This window comes from Thalassophryne amazonica, chromosome 16 (genome assembly GCF_902500255.1).
Source record: "Thalassophryne amazonica chromosome 16, fThaAma1.1, whole genome shotgun sequence".
Lineage (NCBI taxonomy): Eukaryota > Metazoa > Chordata > Actinopteri > Batrachoidiformes > Batrachoididae > Thalassophryne > Thalassophryne amazonica.
In genome coordinates this window covers 34,587,442-34,606,509 of record NC_047118.1, presented here as the reverse complement: position 1 = coordinate 34,606,509, position 19,068 = coordinate 34,587,442, and the positions used below count along the sequence as shown (strand labels likewise).

Here is a 19,068-nt window from a genome sequence, read left to right as displayed (position 1 = left end):
GTGCATATGTGTGAAGCTATAAGTGATTGTGCATCAGTTTTCCACCGTGAAAGAAGTAAATGTTCCCAGAACTGCACTTAAAGCATTTTCTTTTATGCATCATTTAGTTTGATGTGGTTTAATAATGTTTCATTTTGTTTTACTAAAAGCTTCTGTTACTTTTTCCCCAACATTCCCATTTTCTAAATATTGATTAACATTGTGAGGTGCTTCAAGCTGAATTGTAGGAATTATTCAGAGTATTTCTTTAATGAACGACCCTGCACTCCATACGATTATTACTCGTATTAATGTGATTCCTCACAGGATGGATGTGCATTTAACCTGTCGGCAGCATTACACCTCTTCAGTGTTTCGGCTCCACGTGGATTATTAGTTTGGAGTTATCTGGTCGTCTGATGTGCAGGCTCCGTTTCGCTGGGAAAAGTTAAGTCAGCTCAGTCAGAACTCCATTCATGCCGAACCGTGGCACTGCATGTGCTTCCATTCTCCACTTAGAAATGCCAAAGCAAACAGGGAAGATAAACTCATTGGTGGAGCGCCCCACCTCACCACCGCCTGCTTGCACAAGCAGGAAGCTAAATCCTTGATGGAATAGAGTGGTGCATTGTGGGATAACCCTTGCAAGTTGAGTCAGGGCAGGAAAAACAATGCTCCCATGTTGTTCCAGCTACAGGGATTGAAATGCATAATTTGGCGTAAAGTTGCCTCACATATTTGCCTGTCTGTACACTTTGACTTGTGTGGAGGCCTTCATCTTCCTCTGCATAAAAGCTCAGATGTTGTGACTTTTCGGTTAATATGTTTGACGTCGCTGACATTAATGAGCGAAGCTCTTCACTATCTGTGTATATATCATCAAGCAATAATTTAAAGTTGAATAATTGCTGCAGAACCTCAAAGTAATGATAGGTTACTTCACAACTGTCATTACAATCCTTTTTTTTTAATGATAATATTGGAATCATGTAAAGATAGAAGTTTGTGTCATTTCCGGTTGTGGCTTCGTCTTCCAACGAGTGAGCTCATATCATTAGTGACCCCCTGACCTTTCCCCTCAGGTTGTCTCTGCTCTCTCACTTTAATGGCTGACATCCACGCGGTCTTACTTGATATTCTCAGCATTTGCTTTTTCTGGCAGGGTCCAATCCCTGCTGCCATGCTTCACGGAGTTATTCAATTATAAATCTTACAATCTTTCAGCCCTACTGCACCCCCTCAGCTCTCACTGGTCTGTGTGTTACTGTGCCAAGCCTATTAAAACCTGGTGCTCCATCGATGCAAACCCCCACCCTTGTAGTCTCGTGCCCAAGAATTTATTATAATCGGGTGGTGAAGCGGAGTGATTTGGAGAAGGGACCCCCCCTTGAGCCGCAGTGCCAACACATGACAGTGACATATAGCAGGAAAGCCACCCAGAAGGAGAGTGATCTCACACCTCAGCCACGTGCTCACGGAGGGAAGGAGAGGGCGCTAAAGAGAGAGATCTGCAGCTGCAGGGGGAGACGGGACAATAAAATCAAGAGAAAAAAAAGGCAAAAGAAAAAAATGTAGATTAAAAAAAAAAAGACTCAGACTTGTAAACACGGTGCCAGCAAAAATACTTTGAGATGCCTTTAAAGGGTTCATATTATACATCATTTCAGCTCATATATCATCAGGTGTCTTAAAAACAGATGTTAAAAGTTGGTGCCAAAAAAATACCACATACACACTGATGTGATTTTCAGGTCTCTAAAGCTGCTTCGACAGTTTCATTGGTGTTTTTGTGTAAATGGTCCGTCTTCTTTAAGCTTGGATGTTTGTGTTCTTACAGTTTGGTGCCAGACACATGATAGAAACGTCAACACAGCAGACTCGCACCTGTGTCATTTTACACACGGGCTCCGTGGTATATTACACGGGGTTTGTAGTGGGGAGCTGGAAGGATAAAATCCAGTTAATGCCCGGTCCAGCTCATTTGGACATTTGTTCACTGTATAATGTCTAGATAAGTTCTGGTTGCAGCGCATGTGTGAAAAAGGTTGAAAAAATGCAGCCTTTTCTCATGATGCATTTTGTATAAAATATGAAAAAAGTAAAGTGTAACATTTCATGCATGTCTATGAATTTCTGCATGCATGCACAACAAGCATTTTGCATTAAACATTAATAAATATGCATTAGTGTTTTGGTTAGGGTTAGGGTTAGAATAACAATAATAAATCCAAAATAAATTTCTGCAAGATTAGATTCTTTTTTTCTTTACAGAAAACTTGCTCTCTTGTTTTCAATGATGTCATCACCACCAGCAATAATTCTGATGCTGCTTATCATGAATTTTTCATGAGGATAACCTGATAAATTGCTACTTTCTGTCTTTGTCACTTTAAATAGAAAGAAGCTGCTAACGACCACGCCCCCTCTCCCTCATAGAACATGTGGGCGTGTCACACAGAGCATGGACCAGCTCAGTGGGTGTCTCTTCCAAAGTGAGCCAGAGTCCAGATATGGACTTCTGTGACATATGTTCCAAGAGTCTGTGACAAGCCATTCTAAGCCTAAATGTTGCTTAAAGCTGTGAAGTTTCCAAATGCACCATGAAACCCAAACCATAATTAAATGTAGGATTAAAAACACATTTTTGCAAGACATGACCCCTTACTTGAGTGAAGCAACATACAACTTTACCCTGATCCATCATCATCATCATCATGATCATCATCATCATTATCACGATGGTGATTATTATTATTATAAAGCCATCCATTTTCTGTACCTGCTTACTCCAATTAAGGATCACAGGGGCTGGAGCCTATCCCAGCAGTCATATGACGTGAGGTGGGGTACACCCTGGACAGGACTATTATTATTATTATTATTATTATTATTAGGGGCTATTCTGGCTTTAGGTACACCTCATCGCATCAGCTCTCAGAAGTGAAGCAGAGTAGCTGTGTGTTCCTCAGGGTGCAGCTGGAGTTGTTTCAGGAAGGACAATCGGCATGAAACTTGTGCCAAATCCAGTGTGGGTCTGTACTGGATCCACTTGTTGTTGATTTGTTTTTAATATTGTGGATAAAAGTTCCTGAAGGTGGTGACTGAGCATTAGCAACAAAGTAATGGTACTAAAAACCACAGTGGCACTAATTATTGCTGTTAGGCTCAACTGTATCTGGTTACAATTATCTGTGCTAATTTGTCTCAATACCAGCTGTCAGACTTTGCAAAGTTTGAGTTGCATTTCAAAATAAAAGCACAGCTTGTAGCTGCAAAGCATGTGTGTAGGTGATATGTCCATACTGTCCCCTATATCATATGTCCACATCGCTTTAAAATTTAACTTACTGTGTATTTAGAAAGTATTCACAACACTTCACTTTTTCCACATTTTGTTACATTACAGACTTATTCTAAAATGGATGAAATTCTTTTTTTCCCTCAAAATTCTACACACAACACCCCATAATGATAATGTGAAATTTTTTTTTGGAAGATTTTTGCAAATTTATTCATAAAAGTAAAAAAAAAACAGAAATCACGCATAAATAAGTATTCACAGCCTTTGCCATGAAGCTCAAAATTAAGCTCAGGTGCATCCTGTTTCCACTGATCATCCTTGAGATGTTTCTACGGCTTAATTGGAGCCCACCTGGGGTAAATTCAGTTGACTGGACATGACTTGGAAAGACACACACTTGTCTACATGTAAGATCCCACAGTTGACAGTGCATGTCAGAGCACAAACCAAGCATGAAGTCAAAGGAATTGTCTGTAGACCTCAGAGACAGGATTGTCTCGAGGCACAAATCTGGGGAAGGGTACAGAAACATTTCTGCTGCTTTGAAGGTCCCAATGAGCACAGTGACCTCCAAACACAGACTTAAAAGGACGTCATTTAATCAAAACGGGAGCAGGAAGCACAATTAACATTTGGGTCAGCATGTGTCAAAGAGGGGTCAGAGTGAGACCCGGTGCCGTGTGGCCTCGTGAGTGTCACCAAACCCCAGTCTGCACGCGGCCCGACTGATGTGAAGAAGACAAAGTGGTCCACCTCACACGCCAGCGAATGCCCTGTCGAGAAGGGGAGTTTGGAAAGTAAGCCGTTAAATAGCTGGAATCCTGCCTCGCTCTCTCTCCCTCCCACTGTTCTTTCTCTATCTCTCTCATCCCTCCCCCCCTCCGTACCACCACCAAATTCACTTTTCTCCCCTCGGTAATGTCTGCAGTGGCATATTACAACTTGGAAATGGATTTTAAAAGGGAGTAGAAAACGGTGCCAGAATGGGAAAAACATGGGTTGGCTCAATCGAAGCAGATTAAGTGGGCATGCCAAACCTCACGCTTTGTAAGAAGCAAGAAAAAGAGCCTTTTAACATTAATGCTCAGACTTAAGGACCAACCACGGAGCAGGGGGAAATTGAAAATACCACCCTCTTCGAAAAAGAGAATGAAAATTCCAGGTGGTGACTCGTCACCTTGTATGTATCGCCTTCCTTGTCGAGGAGGTCGGTGTCGGCGGACAGGCCTGATTTTTAATCAGCAGGTCCCAAGTGCTCTGACCTGCAAACATACAGCAACAGCAATGTGAATCCACGACTTCATGCCTTTGTGCTTGCTAATGGATGATGTGCCACACTGTGTACGTGTGATATAACAGGATTGATAGCTGCAAACCGGCTTTTTAGCACCGCCCTGCCACCCAAAACGTCAGCCAACGAGCCGTTCGTCCCATGTTGCCTCTGTTGGTGGTCCCCTGTGTAAGCTATATTTTCCCCTCACTTCTCTCTTTCTCTGTCTTTTTTTTATAGCTAACACAAAATTGTTCCTAATTCGCTGCTGCTAGAGGGGGGTAATTTGCGGCTTTTGGCTGAGTGTCACAAGCCCCAAATTTGAAAAAGCTGCAGAGTTGAAGGCGTTCTGTGAAAAGCTGTAGGAGCGGCAGCGGGGAGAGGAGAAAGAGAGCCTTGATTCCACCGAAAGGAAACGGCGAAGGCGTGATGAGCCTCCAAAGATGGATGACATCAATGTAATAATCACAGTTTGCTTGTATAAACTGCAGACAGAAATGTCTCCTTTAATGAACTTATTTCAATAAAATGTGTTCCTGTAATTCAAAAAAATACAATTTCTGTTTGCGCTACAAGAAAGAAAAAAAAAACTGAGATTATCTCAAAGGAGATTATAAAATATTTCATACCTACCTTCATTTTAATTAAAAAGAAACAAAAAGAAAGTTTAAAAAAATGAAAAGTTAATGTTACATAAACCTTTGCACTTTCCTCAACAACATATTTTTAGTTCAACAAATTTGTTCCAGTCTGAATCCTCCACGAGGCGTTAGAGGACTTGGCCAAGGATGAGGAAGTGTGGTATGAGCTGCTTGGTCTACTGCCACCACGACCCAGACCTGGATAAGAAGTAGAAAATGAAGTTTACTCAAAGAGATATATGAAGTTGATCAAACTTAAAATTGTGAGTCAGATCAAATGACAATCTGAAGTTTGCTCAAAATGTAATTCGGCAGTATTGTTTTAACCTTCCTCACACTAGCTGACTTTAATCAGACCGGTATTGGTAGTGATTTATTTTGACATACAGGATAATTCAGGATTTGGTCTACCAACCTTCTTTCTCATGGACGACCTGCTTTGTCATCCTATCTACTGACTATGCACAACCTTCTGTTTTATTTACTTAAATAATTGCATTCTCATTTAAAAGTATATTTATATGTTGGAAAAGGTTTTACAGTCAGTAGGTGGATGGATGGATGGATGGATGGATGGATGGATGGATGGATGGATGGATGGATGGATGGATGGATGGATGGATGGATGATGGATGTTCAACCTTCTTTTGTTGGGTAATACTTCAAGTAGGACAAGCTGTTGATGAGCCAAAAGGTCAGTGGATTGATCCCTCACTTCTCCTGTTTGATGAAGTGCTCTTGAGCAACAATAAATATTTAATTGCCTCTGCTCATCCCCTAATACAAATTGGACTGAATGACTGTGGCAAAATAATTCATTCATTTATTTTCTACACATTTTCTATACCTACATGGGTCCAGGCGGGGTGGGGTGGGGGGCTAGCACCTATCCCAGCAGTCACAGGGCGAAAGGCAGGGTACACCCTGGACCGGACGCCAATCCATCGCAGGGCATTCTTTCATTCATTCATTCATTTTCTGCTGCCTATCTAAGTCTGGGTCACAGTGGCAGCAGACCAAGCTGCTAAATCCAAATGTCTCTATCCTTGGCCAAGTCCTTTAACACTTCATGGGCGATCTGGAGTTGTTCCCAAACCAGCTGGGAAATATAACCCCTCTAATGTGCCCTTATTGTTCCCAGAGGTGTCATCACAGTTGGATGTGCCTGGAAATCATCCTCAGGGAGAAGACCAGAGAGCATCTTCACCAGATGCTTGAACCACCTCAGCTGGCTCATTTCAAAATGAAGAAGCAGCGGCTCTACTCTGAATCTCCCCCACATTTTCAAGCTTCTCACCCTGCCCGAGTGTAGGCCCAGATACCGGACAAAGAAATTTCATTTCTGCCACTTCTATCTGCAACCTTTTTGTTTTGGTCATTACCAAAGCTCACCTTCATAGATAAGGATACGAGCGTAAATCGACTTGAAAATCAAGAGCCTCACCTTCTTACTCTTCACCATGATGGTCTGGTGTCCACAGGACTTCAGATACAGCCACAATCTGTCTAACGATCTCACACTATTGAGCTCTAAAAGACAGAATTAAAGATAAAATCTTTATCAACTCATCATTTCAAATTTAACACTTATTAATTTAAGTGCATTGAACTTGAGAGTGTGAGTTATTTTGAAGAACAATTTTAAGTTGTCCAAACTTAAAGCTGGGTTCACTTTGAGCTTTGTTTTAATGATTTGCATTATTAAAACGTTTTCCTTCTGCTGGACCAGAACAACAAGCATGCTGTGTCAGTGATCAGTACTAAAGTTAGTTACAGCTACAATGTTTTTACTTGGTTTACCGAAACGAGTCAGTGGAGAGACATAACATTTTTTTTACAGCTTTATGTATTTTTTCCTGATTGTACACTCTAAAAAATTAACCACTGACAACGTGAAAAAGTGATGTAACAATTTGCATAGAAATTGTTTTTAAGTTATTTCAACTTAACTACAGTTATTTAAACTTAACTAGAGAAGTCTTGTGGCATTAACTTAGTTGAAAGTTGAAATAACTATGTTGAAATCACTTAAAAACATGTATTCAAATTGTTACATCAATTTTTCTTGTTGAGACAGCAGTTCCTTTTAAGAGTGTAAGTTATAAATTCAAATTTCCCAGTTTTCCCCAAATGCACACAAACGTTTCTCAGAGCGAAGTTACACAGTATTGCAATATAACAGAAATAAAGGTACTTTATAAGAACTGGATTTCAACACAAAGTAAATTTTGACAATATTGTGAAAAATAAGAAGGGAATTAATTTTTGAAATATCACAATAACTTGTTCATTTAACGTGACTCAGCTAATGATTTTAAGTTGATTGTCTTCTTTACTTTATTTCATGGTCAGTGTCTGTTTGTTTTTTAAATAATAACTTAAAGGTTGTGTGCACATTGCCAGTTGAAGTGACCTAAATATTTAATATTTATTTATTTAGAACATGTAGTGGGGAAAAAAAATCTGATTTGGACAATTGCAACCGTTGATGTGAAAACAACGGTTTTATTTCTGACCTGCCGAGCACAAGACACCAGAGGAAGAGGGACTGATGGGATATGAGTTCAGGTTGCTGATAACTTGTCTGCTTGTCTCGTTAAACCGGTGATTGTGGAGTGGGAGTGGGCTAAAGGGATCTCTGTGGCCCCTCTGACAAAAAGGACCCTGAGAGGTGCTCATTCATTTTGATTAACGGGGACCTTCCTCGCTCTCATCCCCTCCTTGATGGTTCACTCTCTCCTCAGGGAAAACCCCACATGGATGTTTTCCTTTTTTAATCTCACATGGTTTTTTGCTTCCACAACAGCACATCATTACCCGGGTGTTTAAACACTTAAGAACAGTTTAAAGGAGGTGGTGGTAGAAGGAGGAGTGAAAAAACACTCATGAGCAATGAGCAACTCTACATTAACTCTGTATCACTCGAGGGAGCTGTAAACTCTGAGCGAAATGAAGTCAATAAATAAATGTGGCTGTTGTCAGATGTCTGGAACCACTTGAGAGGGTTTCAGTGAAGGGGCAGCCCACCATGTTGAAACCAAGGGTGATAAGTTTGCACGACCCCACAGAATTAGACGCTACAAGTTGCTGAGTGCCATTTGACTAATGAGGGCGGGTTTGCTGCATGATCATTTCAAAGGTTAGAGCAGCATGTGATCTGCACGGAGCTGCAGTTTGGTGAAAGACACAATAGCTGAAGCGGCTTGTTATTTTACGCCGGTCCATGTTAACAATGCTCCCCCACCCCAAGGCCCACTTTCGCGGCATTCAATCAAACATGAGTCACAACAATCAACACAAACATACATTCACTGACCCAGAATGTCTGTCAATTCATTTGACTGAAATATTTTCTAAACCACAAACGTCAAACTCAAAGTCTGCGGAAAATACATCTGATCTGTTTACCAGAACAAGTCACTCATTTCATGTCGCTGCTAAATGTATTTTTTTTTTTTTTTTCACCGTAACAGCCAAATTAATGCAAAAACTCAAAGGGCCCTATCTTGACAATCTATAGTGTACGTACAGTCTAAAGGGAATAGGCAATCCAGTCTCACGGCAGTTTGTGATGGCATTATGAAAAGTCAATTAATCTATGGGTTTGTGATATTGTCACGAAAATGGGACGCTTTTCATGACGGGGGCACAAATTAATTTCATGAGGGGGCACAAAATACAAGGTGATGGGGGGTCTGGGGGGGTTATGGTTAGAGTTATGAGAAAGGGAGGATTATAAATAGTAAAATAAAAAAAAAATAGTATCCCAAAAAGCACCCCATTTTGTGACGGGGGCACAAAACAAGGTGTGACACTGGGCTGGAATAGAGCAAGTGCATTTGGGATATATCCAACTCCACTCTGACTGTATTTCAGCCTGTATTTTTTTTCTGAAAAGAATGGGAGGTGATGGTCTAGTGGTTAAGGTGTTGGGCTTGAGTCCAGAAGATCATGGGTTCAAATCCTCGCCTGACTGGAAAATCACTCAGGGTGAGTAGTGAGCGCCATGTATGGCAGCACCCTGACATCGGGGTGAATGTGAGGCATAATTGTAAAGCGCTTTGAGCGTCTGATGCAGATGGAAAAGCGCTATATAAATGCAGTCCATTTATGAAATGGTTGTAGTAAAATACATGAAAAAGTAATGCACTGATATTTCTACATATTCTTCATATCCTATGAATTCCTTAATTGGGATATTATGATGATGTCACCAACACGATGCCAGAGCATCTGAGCAAAACAAACAAAGGGGAAATTTCATACATTTCATTTTTAATTTTTGAGTTCAATTCAATTTCTGTGTACTTTGATGAGTGCTAATGCACACACACATCGTGAACCCATCTTTGCGACACTGCAGTTGACCACACCTCTTTTTAAGCTCACAGTCACACCGATGAGGGTTAGAACACTCGCTACTTCTACATCATGGGGAGCTAGGTGTGAAAATGACAACTGTGAAGGTTGGAAGCTAGCAATCATACATGTAATGCACTGTGAGCTGCTTAGTGGTGGGTGCACTGCAAGATAGGGCCCTAAGACCACATGTGGGTGGCAGAACAATCACAGCTAAATCAGGCTTGTATTTTATTTGATGCAGTTGGTATGAAATACAGCGAACGCGTTAAAGGGGTCATATTGTGTGAAATCAGATTTTGCGTGAAATATGTTTTGCATTCCATGCTGAACATTCTTAAGTTCTACAATTCTACATCTGCTCATGTCAAACCTATTCCATGATAAAACAGAATTTACCACTGAAACAGCTCCTTTAAGACGTGTGTGACATATGGCTTTGTCAGACTGATGCCTTCATGAAGCCTCAGAATTTCTAGCTTCAAAAAAGGAATGGTAATTTATCATTCTGTCTTCATTTTTACAAACCACAGAGGCAGATACAGCATGGATATTTATACAGTAGACTTTACAGATATTAAATACATATGTTGACTTTCTACTCTGCCTGTCATCTCTTCACATTTATCTTTGTCGTACATGACGTTTACACGGGGCATGATGTACAAATATACTGCACATGTTGTATTTGTTATGAATATTACTTTTGGTTGAATCTGAAATATATTAAATACATTAATCTCAGAAATCCACTGAGATATATTTGCTGTCAGAGGTCATTAACTTAAATGGGCAATATCGAGTTAGATCACCAAGTACTTTAAGATACCACTCAAATCTGTGAATACACCTGCGTAATATTGGTTGCAAATGTTATGGATGATAGATTAAAAAAAAAAAAAATCATTATATGATGCACACTTACATGAGAAGATTATTGCAAATTAAATACATTCAGCAGGTTTAATTAATGAAAACGTGAATTTCAGTTAATTATTCACATAAATCAAAAATGTTTGAATAAGGTGTCTTTTGCAGGGGAGGTGATGGTCTAGTGGTTAAAGCGGTGGATTTGAGACAAGAGGGTCTTCTGTTCAAATCCCCATCAGACTGTAACAACACTGAAAGCCCTTGGGCAAGTTGCTCCTGGTATGTGGTTGAATGCCGTGCTTAGGAGCACACTGGCATCAGTGCGTGAATGTGAGGCATCACTATGAAGTACTTTGAGCCATCTGATTCAGATGGAAAAGTGCTATATAAATGTGGTCCATTATTTTTCATATTTAACAGTTGTTTTGGTATATTTTACATAAAATGTATCATTTGATTTGCAATAAAAAATAACTTTTTTTGGAATGATTTAATAAAAATGGTGTTTTTTCCATAATTTAAAATAAATTATGACATAGCTATGGGCAAATGTTAACTGTTGTGCAACAACCACTTCCTCCTCAAGAACAGACATCAGTGCTGTCTTTATTTCTATACTCAACAAAAATATAAATGCAACACTTTTGGTTTTGCTCCCATTTTTTATGAGATGAACTCAAAGATCTAAAACCTTTTCCACATACACAATATCACCATTTCCCTCAAATATTGTTCACAAACCAGTCTAAATCTGTGATAGTGAGCACTTCTCCTTTGCTGAGATAATCCATCCCACCTCACAGGTGTGCCATATCAAGATGCTGATTGGACACCATGATTAGTGCACAGGTGTGCCTTAGACTGTCCACAATAAAAGGCCACTCTGAAAGGTGCAGTTTTATCACACAGCACAATGCCACAGATGTCGCAAGATTTGAGGGAGCGTGTAATTGGCATGCTGACAGCAGGAATGTCAACCAGAGCTGTTGCTCGTGTATTGAATGTTCATTTCTCTACCATAAGCCGTCTCCAAAGGCGTTTCAGAGAATTTGGCAGTACATCTAACCAGCCTCACAACCGCAGACCACGTGTAACCACACCAGCCCAGGACCTCCACATCCAGCATGTTCACCTCCAAGATCGTCTGAGACCAGCCACTTGGACAGCTGCTGAAACAATCGGTTTGCATAACCAAAGAATTTCTGCACAAACTGTCAGATACCGTCTCAGGGAAGCTCATCTGCATGCTCGCCGTCCTCATCGGGGTCTCGACCTGACTCCAGTTTGTCGTTGTAATCGACTTGAGTGGGCAAATGCTCACATTCGCTGGCATTTGGCACGTTGGAGAGGTGTTCTCTTCACGGATGAATCCCGGTTCACACTGTTCAGGGCAGATGGCAGACAGCGTGTGTGGCGTCGTGTGGGTGAGCGGTTTTCTGATGTCAGTGTTGTGGATCGAGTGGCCCATGTTGGCGGTGGGGTTATGGTATGGGCAGGCTTCTGTTATGGACGAAGAACACAGGTGCATTTTATTGATGGCATTTTGAAAGCACAGAGATACCGTGACGAGATCCTGAGGCCCATTGTTGTGCCATACATCCAAGAACATCACCTCATGTTGCAGCAGGATAATGCACGGCTCTGTACACAATTCTTGGAAGCTGAAAATGTCCCAGTTCTTGCATGGCTGGCATACTCACCGGACATGTCACCCATTAAGCATGTTTGGGATGCTCTGGACTGGCGTATATGACAGTGTGTACCAGTTTCTGCCAATATCCAGCAACTTTGCACAGCCATTGAAGAGCAGTGGACCAACATTACACAGGCCACAATTGACAACCTGATCAACTCTATGCGAAGGAGATGTGTTGCACTGCATGAGGCAAATGGTGGTCACACCAGATACTGAGTGGTATCCCCCCCAATAAAACAAAACTGCACCTTTCAGAGTGGCCTTTTATTGTGGGCAGTCTAAGGCACACCTGTGCACTAATCATGGTGTCTAATCAGCATGTTGATATGGCACACCTGTGAGGTGCGATGGATTATCTCAGCAAGGGAGAAGTGCTCACTATCACAGATTTAGACTGGTTTGTGAACAATATTTGAGGGAAATGGTGATATTGCGTATGTAGAAAAAGTTTTAGATCTTTGAGTTCATCTCATATAAAATGGGAGCAAAACCAAAAGTGTTGCGTTTATATTTTTGTTGAGTGTATGTTTGAGATGGTCTATTTATGTGCATATACTTGTATTTTTCTTCATGTGTTTGTTATGAACTAGTGTATTTTTTTCAGATCTATAGTAATCTGTGACACTCCAGTTTCTTATTGTTGAATCTTCAGTCTTGCAAATTCTTTTTATTTGGCTGTTGTATTTTTGTCTAGAATTGCTCAGCTTTTGTTACTTTGGAATAACATTAATCTCGTGCACCTGTAATAAATTGGTTGCAAGTTCAGTGAGTTCATCATCACTTGGATAATCTGGAGTTAAAAATTTCTGAAAAAAAATTTCCTGGATGGGATGGTGGAATTCCACATCCAGGCTTGATCGCGGGATGCCTGTGTGTGGGTTTGTTGGGAATGTCACTGCATGCTGACAAACACACAGTCCTTAACAGATCCTTAGCCTGGTCTGATGGCTGGGAAATCCCAGACGATAGAAGTCTGAGGACCCGCTGTAGCCTTCATCCGCCTTCACAGCCATTGGGTTACAAGCCATCATCTCCTCCATCTGAAACGCTGTTGAAGACTTCTTGTTCCATCAGAGCCCCATTAGCCGTCTCTTGTTCAGGGTTCCTGTTGGGCCTTCATGGTTACCGTAGCGACCACGGGGAACAAAAGTTCCCCACCGTGTTTCCCTCCAACAGGCAATCCCCTACTTGATGTGTTACCCAGGTGTCACAACACAGACAAGGGGGTGGATTTTGAAACCCTGAGCTCACATAACACTTTGTGGTGTGTGTGTGCATCTGTTGCATGACGGGAGGAGTTTTAAAATTTTGCTTGTATATAAAGATTTGTGATGTCATAAAGCCAGTTCTTGAAACACTATAAAAAGATCATCCTGGTCTCACGTTTTTTGTTTTTTTCCGTGCCCCCTTTTCATGACACAGTTTATTTTATTTTACTATTCATAATCTTCCCCTCTTCCTAATGACTCTAACCATAACTATAGTGTAAGTGTGTACCCTCCCAAAACTTTAGCCATGCCCCCCCAGACCCCCCTTTCATCCCGCATTTTGTGCCCCATCATGAAATGAATTCACGCCCCTGTTATGAAAATGCCCCACTTTCGTACCCCCGTCACAAACCCATAAATTAATGTACTTTTTGTAACCCAGTCCTACGAACTGCTGTGAGACTGGATTGAAAAAGACACAGTGCTGTATGTCCTAATTGCTTTCAAGACGTTCTGTCCCCCATTTAAAATGCCCACTGCAATTCTAGAAAGTTCCTATGTAGTCAGGATACATATTGGTGCCGGACGATCAGTCAGATAAGAGATATCTAGGAATTATTAAAAAGCTGTTGTAAGGTATTTGAAGCTGACATTTAATCGCTGATAGCCAGCCTAAGTGATGGACTCTGCGTGACCCTCTGCTGTGATGCAGCTGCTGCTCGGGTCGACGTCTCGCTCTTCCTTTAGGCCCGTACACGAACTGCAACAGAAAATATAAAACACGATGAAAAGCAGTAGCAGCTGCATCAGTATTTTTCCAAGTTGAAGTAATTGATCAGTGAGAGTCCAAAGGCACAGGGGGGGGGGGGGTGTGGGGATATATCCAGAGGAAGCTGCAGGTGTGGGGAAGAGAAAACATAATCACATCTCAAGTCAAACAAATGCGTCTCCGCTGATGGAGATGGATCGAGGGTCAGCATTCCAGTCCGGTCCACGCTGCAGATCCCCACTGCTTTAGCAGCAGGTCCTCTGTGTGTGTGTGTGTGTGTGTGTGTGTGCGTGCTGCAAACATCTGGACAGAGAGACAGCGAGGACAAGGAAAGAGGAGTGAAGGAGAGACCGTTAAGGAAGAAAAGGGATGAACTGAGGTCGGAGAAGAGGTGAAATAAGTTAAACGAACAGTCTTGTTTATCTTGCAAGGCGTGGGACTCCTGCGGAGGAGGAACCCACATAAGTGAGCTCGTGTCAGTGGAGGAGGGAGTTCACACCCTCCCTGTGTGTGCTCTCCATTTCTCTTCATCATCTGCTTCAGCTCTTTTTTTTTTTTCTTACATATGACATATATATTTTTCTAACATCTTCCAGGCATGTGAAGGTCGGCGGCTGCAGAAGATTCAGTAATGGTCACTTGACCTCTTCTTCTCCCACCGTCCTCATCTCTTCTTGATAAAAAACACTTCTACAGATTATTTTCCCCCAGGAGTCCAATAAAATCTTGTTTTCTCAAACAAGTCAGGGGATGAGCTCGGGCTCATAAAGAGAAAATACAAAGGGCACCCCGAGGTATTTGGCTCTTTAAAAGGGCCGAAGCAACAGCATCCGGCAGCAGCATGGACAACAATATACTTGTGTATACACACAGTGCACCTTGGGAGTATTTGATCCCTCTGAGCAGCGCAGCACCCTGGAGAGAACACGCGCTGTAAAGTTCTCTCCCGTGTGCCGGATTCTCTGCCTTCAGCTTGTAAAACAAAAAATAACTAAATAAATCCAAGGAGAAACCACACACATGACACGTGCCAAAGTGAAGAATGTGAAAAACACCTTCATATTTTCACCGCCGCTGCACGCAGGCCTGTTGGCGCATTTTCTACATGCACGTGTGAACGGTGCGCATTTGTGTATTTTTACTGCTGATGGCACAGTGCGGGATTTATTTGAACAGATGTGAACTCTCAGTGCCAGGGTGACCTCAGGTCCTACTTGGCTACACCGCTGCTGATCTCTCCACCCTGGAAAAATAACACTCGCTTTAACAGACTGACCTGCGGAAGGGAGCTCGCAAACACGCTGTGTAAAAAGCGCAGGAATAATTCTAGATTTCCTCTCGCAGAGCCGTCGGTCTTATCGGTGCAGCAGGTCTCGGTTACATTAACCAGACTTACAGTAAAACCAGAAGTTATAATCCTTTCAAAGATGCTCGATTTATGACTGCAAGTGAGTTTTGTAGTAGATGCGGCGCACATTAACAGCACCGATTGTGAGTTAGGGGAGTGCAGGAGGTTGCAGACAAGAGCCATAAAGGAGGTAAATTTATGTGTCAGAGTGATCGGGGCTGGAGGTCAGAGCCGGAGTGAAGCGTGGAGGGTCGACAGGGATGAAGAGACAGCAATGTTTGGAGAGAGGACAGGAGAGAATGCAGCTAATTTATACCTTGCTAATTGGAAACAGCAGAATCCTGCACCTGAACCGCATTCTAGGCCCTGTGGCCAGAGAGAGGGCTCGGGCGACGTGGGAGGGTGATGAAGGCCGAGGGGGGCGTAAGGTCAATGGCAGCTTTGTTGTTTCGGGGAGTACTCCTCTCCTGTCTGTGGGACAGGGTTTAGTGTGTCTGTGTGCACGCCTGTGCGTGTATAACCAGAGCTAACGCGCGCGTTACGATCTCGGGGTCAAGTTGTTGTGACAGTCTCACGCGCGCGCAGCGGTGCTACAGCTGGAATGAGGACCACCCTGTCTCAGCGCACACACACACACAGAGGCCTAATGTGTCACAGTTTCAATCTGACACATTCAAACGCACACGGCGGCCGGACCTCACCAGTCTCAGCTTCCTAGTTAAATAAATATGACAGCCTCCTCAGATAATTACAGCGGCGTGGCCATGTTGAGTCATAGCATCCGATAATTATTAGAAGGGCTGCGTGAATACGTTGATTCATTGTGTGTTTGTGATGTCTGTAACATTTCAGTGAGTGATGGCAGATTCAGATGTTGGCTGTGATCAGATTCTGGCGTTGTGCAGAAAAATGAAGTAATCTTGGAATTTAAATTAAAAAAACATTGACATTTCTTGACGTTGCTCAAATCTGCATGATTTGTTGCTTTGCTAAAGCCATGAATCTCAGTGTTTGGACCGATTTAGGATTTGTTTTCCCAATGCAGAGAAGTGTGCTATTGATAAAGTAAACCATCAAGCAGGTGCTAAATGAGGGCCTGTCAGCATTCATGCAAAACTAGGATCCTCTTAGAGGAGCATTTTGATGTCCAAGTCCAAAATCAAATTATGTCATACACACGTTACTGGCACCAATTTTCTCAAACATATAGCTGAAAGAGAGACATTAAAAATGACATTTGTATATATTTCTGAGATGTTACGGAGTATCCTTGACAGCTAACAATATAACAGATCAGGCATTTTTCTAATGCAAGTATTTAAACTTTTATTTGCAGTGGAAAGTGCTGAGCAACACGCTGCAAAACAATGCATTCAGAAACTGATGATGACCTTTGACTTAAAAACAGAAATCACATTTAGCTGCCTTGTAATTATGTTGAAAATTTAAAAACAGAAGAAGGAAATAGAAAAGAAATATTAAACAGAGAACCGCGTGTGTAATTTCAATTAAATTTTCACTTCAATTTATTTATTGCACCAAATCATGTTGAAGTCATCTCAAATTAATATAAAAAAATATGTAAGAATTACAGTGCATCCATAAAGTATTCACAGCGCTTCCCTTTTTCCACATTTTGCTATGTTACAGCCTTATTCCAAAATGGAGTAAATTCATTTTTTTCCGTCAAAATTGTACTCACAACACCGCATAATGACAACATGAAAAAAAGGTTTTTTAAAATGTTCACAAATTTATTAAAAATAAAAAACTAAGAAATCACATGTATATAAGTATTCACTTTGCTCAATACTTTGTTGATGCACCTTTGGCAGCAATTACAGCCTCAAGTCTTCTTGAATATGATACCATAAGCTTGGTACACCTATCTTTGGGCAGTTTTGTCCATTCCATTCCACTTCAATTTTAATTTCAATTTCAATTTATTTTCATTTATATAGCACCAAATCACAACAGCGTTGCCTCAAAGCGCTTCACACAGGTAAAGTCTAACCTTACCAACCCCAGAGCAACAGTGGTAAGGAAAAACTCCCTCTAAGGAAGAAACCTCAAGCAGACCAGACTCAAAGGGGTGACCCTCTGCTTGGGCCATGCAACAAACATAAATTACAGAACAATTCACAGAACAATTCACGGATGAATATACAAGAAATGCTATTGGCGCACAGGACAGGAGGGTCGTCAACACAAATACAACTCCCATCTCTGGATGGAGCTGCACCTTAAATAGAGAGAAAAAACAGAATCAGGCATCAGAAACAAAAAATACTGTATAATTTGCCAGCATTAAAAAACAAGAAAAACAGAGAAATACTAAGGTGATCGCCGGCCACTAGCCCTAAACGTCACTAAAAGACCCAGAATTTAGGTAAAGTTGAGACCGCAGCCCGCTCCAATTACTAATAAATGAATTAAAACAGTAAAAAGCGTAAAACAAAACTGTACCAGTATGCTAGCCATATGAAAGGGAAAATAAGTGCGTCTTAAGTCTGGACTTGAAAATCTCCACAGAATCTGACTGTTTTATTGACGCAGGGAGATCATTCCACAGAACAGGGGCACAATAAGAGAAAGCTCTGTGACCCGCAGACTTCTTATTTACCTTAGGGACACAAAGTAGTCCTGCACCCTGAGAACATAAAGCCCAGGCCGGTACGTAAGGTTTAATTAGGTTAGCTAGGTAGGGAGGTGCCAGACCATGAATAATTTTATAGGTTAGTAGCAGAACCTTAAAATCTGATCTCACTGGGACAGGAAGCCAGTGAAGGGATGCCAAAATGGGTGTAATGTGGTTGTACTTTCTGCTTCGTGTCAAAAGTCTGGCTGCAGCATTTTGAACCAATTGGAGACCCCTAATGCTAGACTGCAGTAAACCAGAAAATAGAACACTGCAGTAGTCCAATCTAGAAGAGATAAATGCATGGATCAGGGTCTCAGCATCAGCCATAGACAGGATGGGACGAATCTTCGCTACATTTTGCAGGTGGAAGAAAGCAGTCCTAGTAATATTTCTAATGTGGAGGCCAAAGGACAATGAAGGATCAAAAATTACCCCAAGGTTCCTCACTTTGTCAGTGTGATGTATGACATACGAGCCGAGGCTAAGTGTTAACTGGTCAAATTGATGCTGATGTCTCACTGGAAGAGAAGCTTGAATCTTCGACTGGACTGGGTTGCTTGACGCGAGGACGTTCAGCTTCAAATCGCAAAAGCTTCCTCAGCTAAAATTCTTGCTCTGGTAGTCTGACTTCTGTCTTGACTCTTGTAGAGAAGAAAATACAGAAGCCAACAAAAGCTGGAGTTTTTTAAAACTAACCAGACCCCTCCTACCGAAAGACCGACTGCTATAGGCTAGTGACTAAACAATAGCTCTAATTAGCACCTATTGTGCTCTAGTTAGCACCCTCCTAATGACAGGGCAGCTGTCCCTCCTAATGATGGGACAGAAGCCTTTCCTAATGGCTCCCTTGACGACTCTCCTGATGACGTGAATGACTCATTACCATGAACAAAAGACTAAAACTACTTTGACCTGAGTACCCCATTGTAAACAGGGGACAAAGCGTGTCTCAGACCCCCTCCTCGGTTAAGGCTGGGTTTCACCTG

General features: G+C 41.7%; 1 long non-coding RNA gene across 1 annotated transcript; it reads right to left on the bottom strand.

Moving 5' to 3' along the window:
* Positions 1–5,146: 5,146 nt before the first annotated feature.
* LOC117527832 lies at positions 5,147–14,366 on the bottom strand. Its single transcript, XR_004565613.1, has 3 exons — positions 13,976–14,366; positions 6,636–6,721; positions 5,147–5,389 (listed from the first exon to the last, which is right to left on the bottom strand). It is a non-coding gene; the product is annotated as an uncharacterized LOC117527832 (long non-coding RNA).
* Between the last annotated feature and the right edge of the window lie 4,702 nt (positions 14,367–19,068).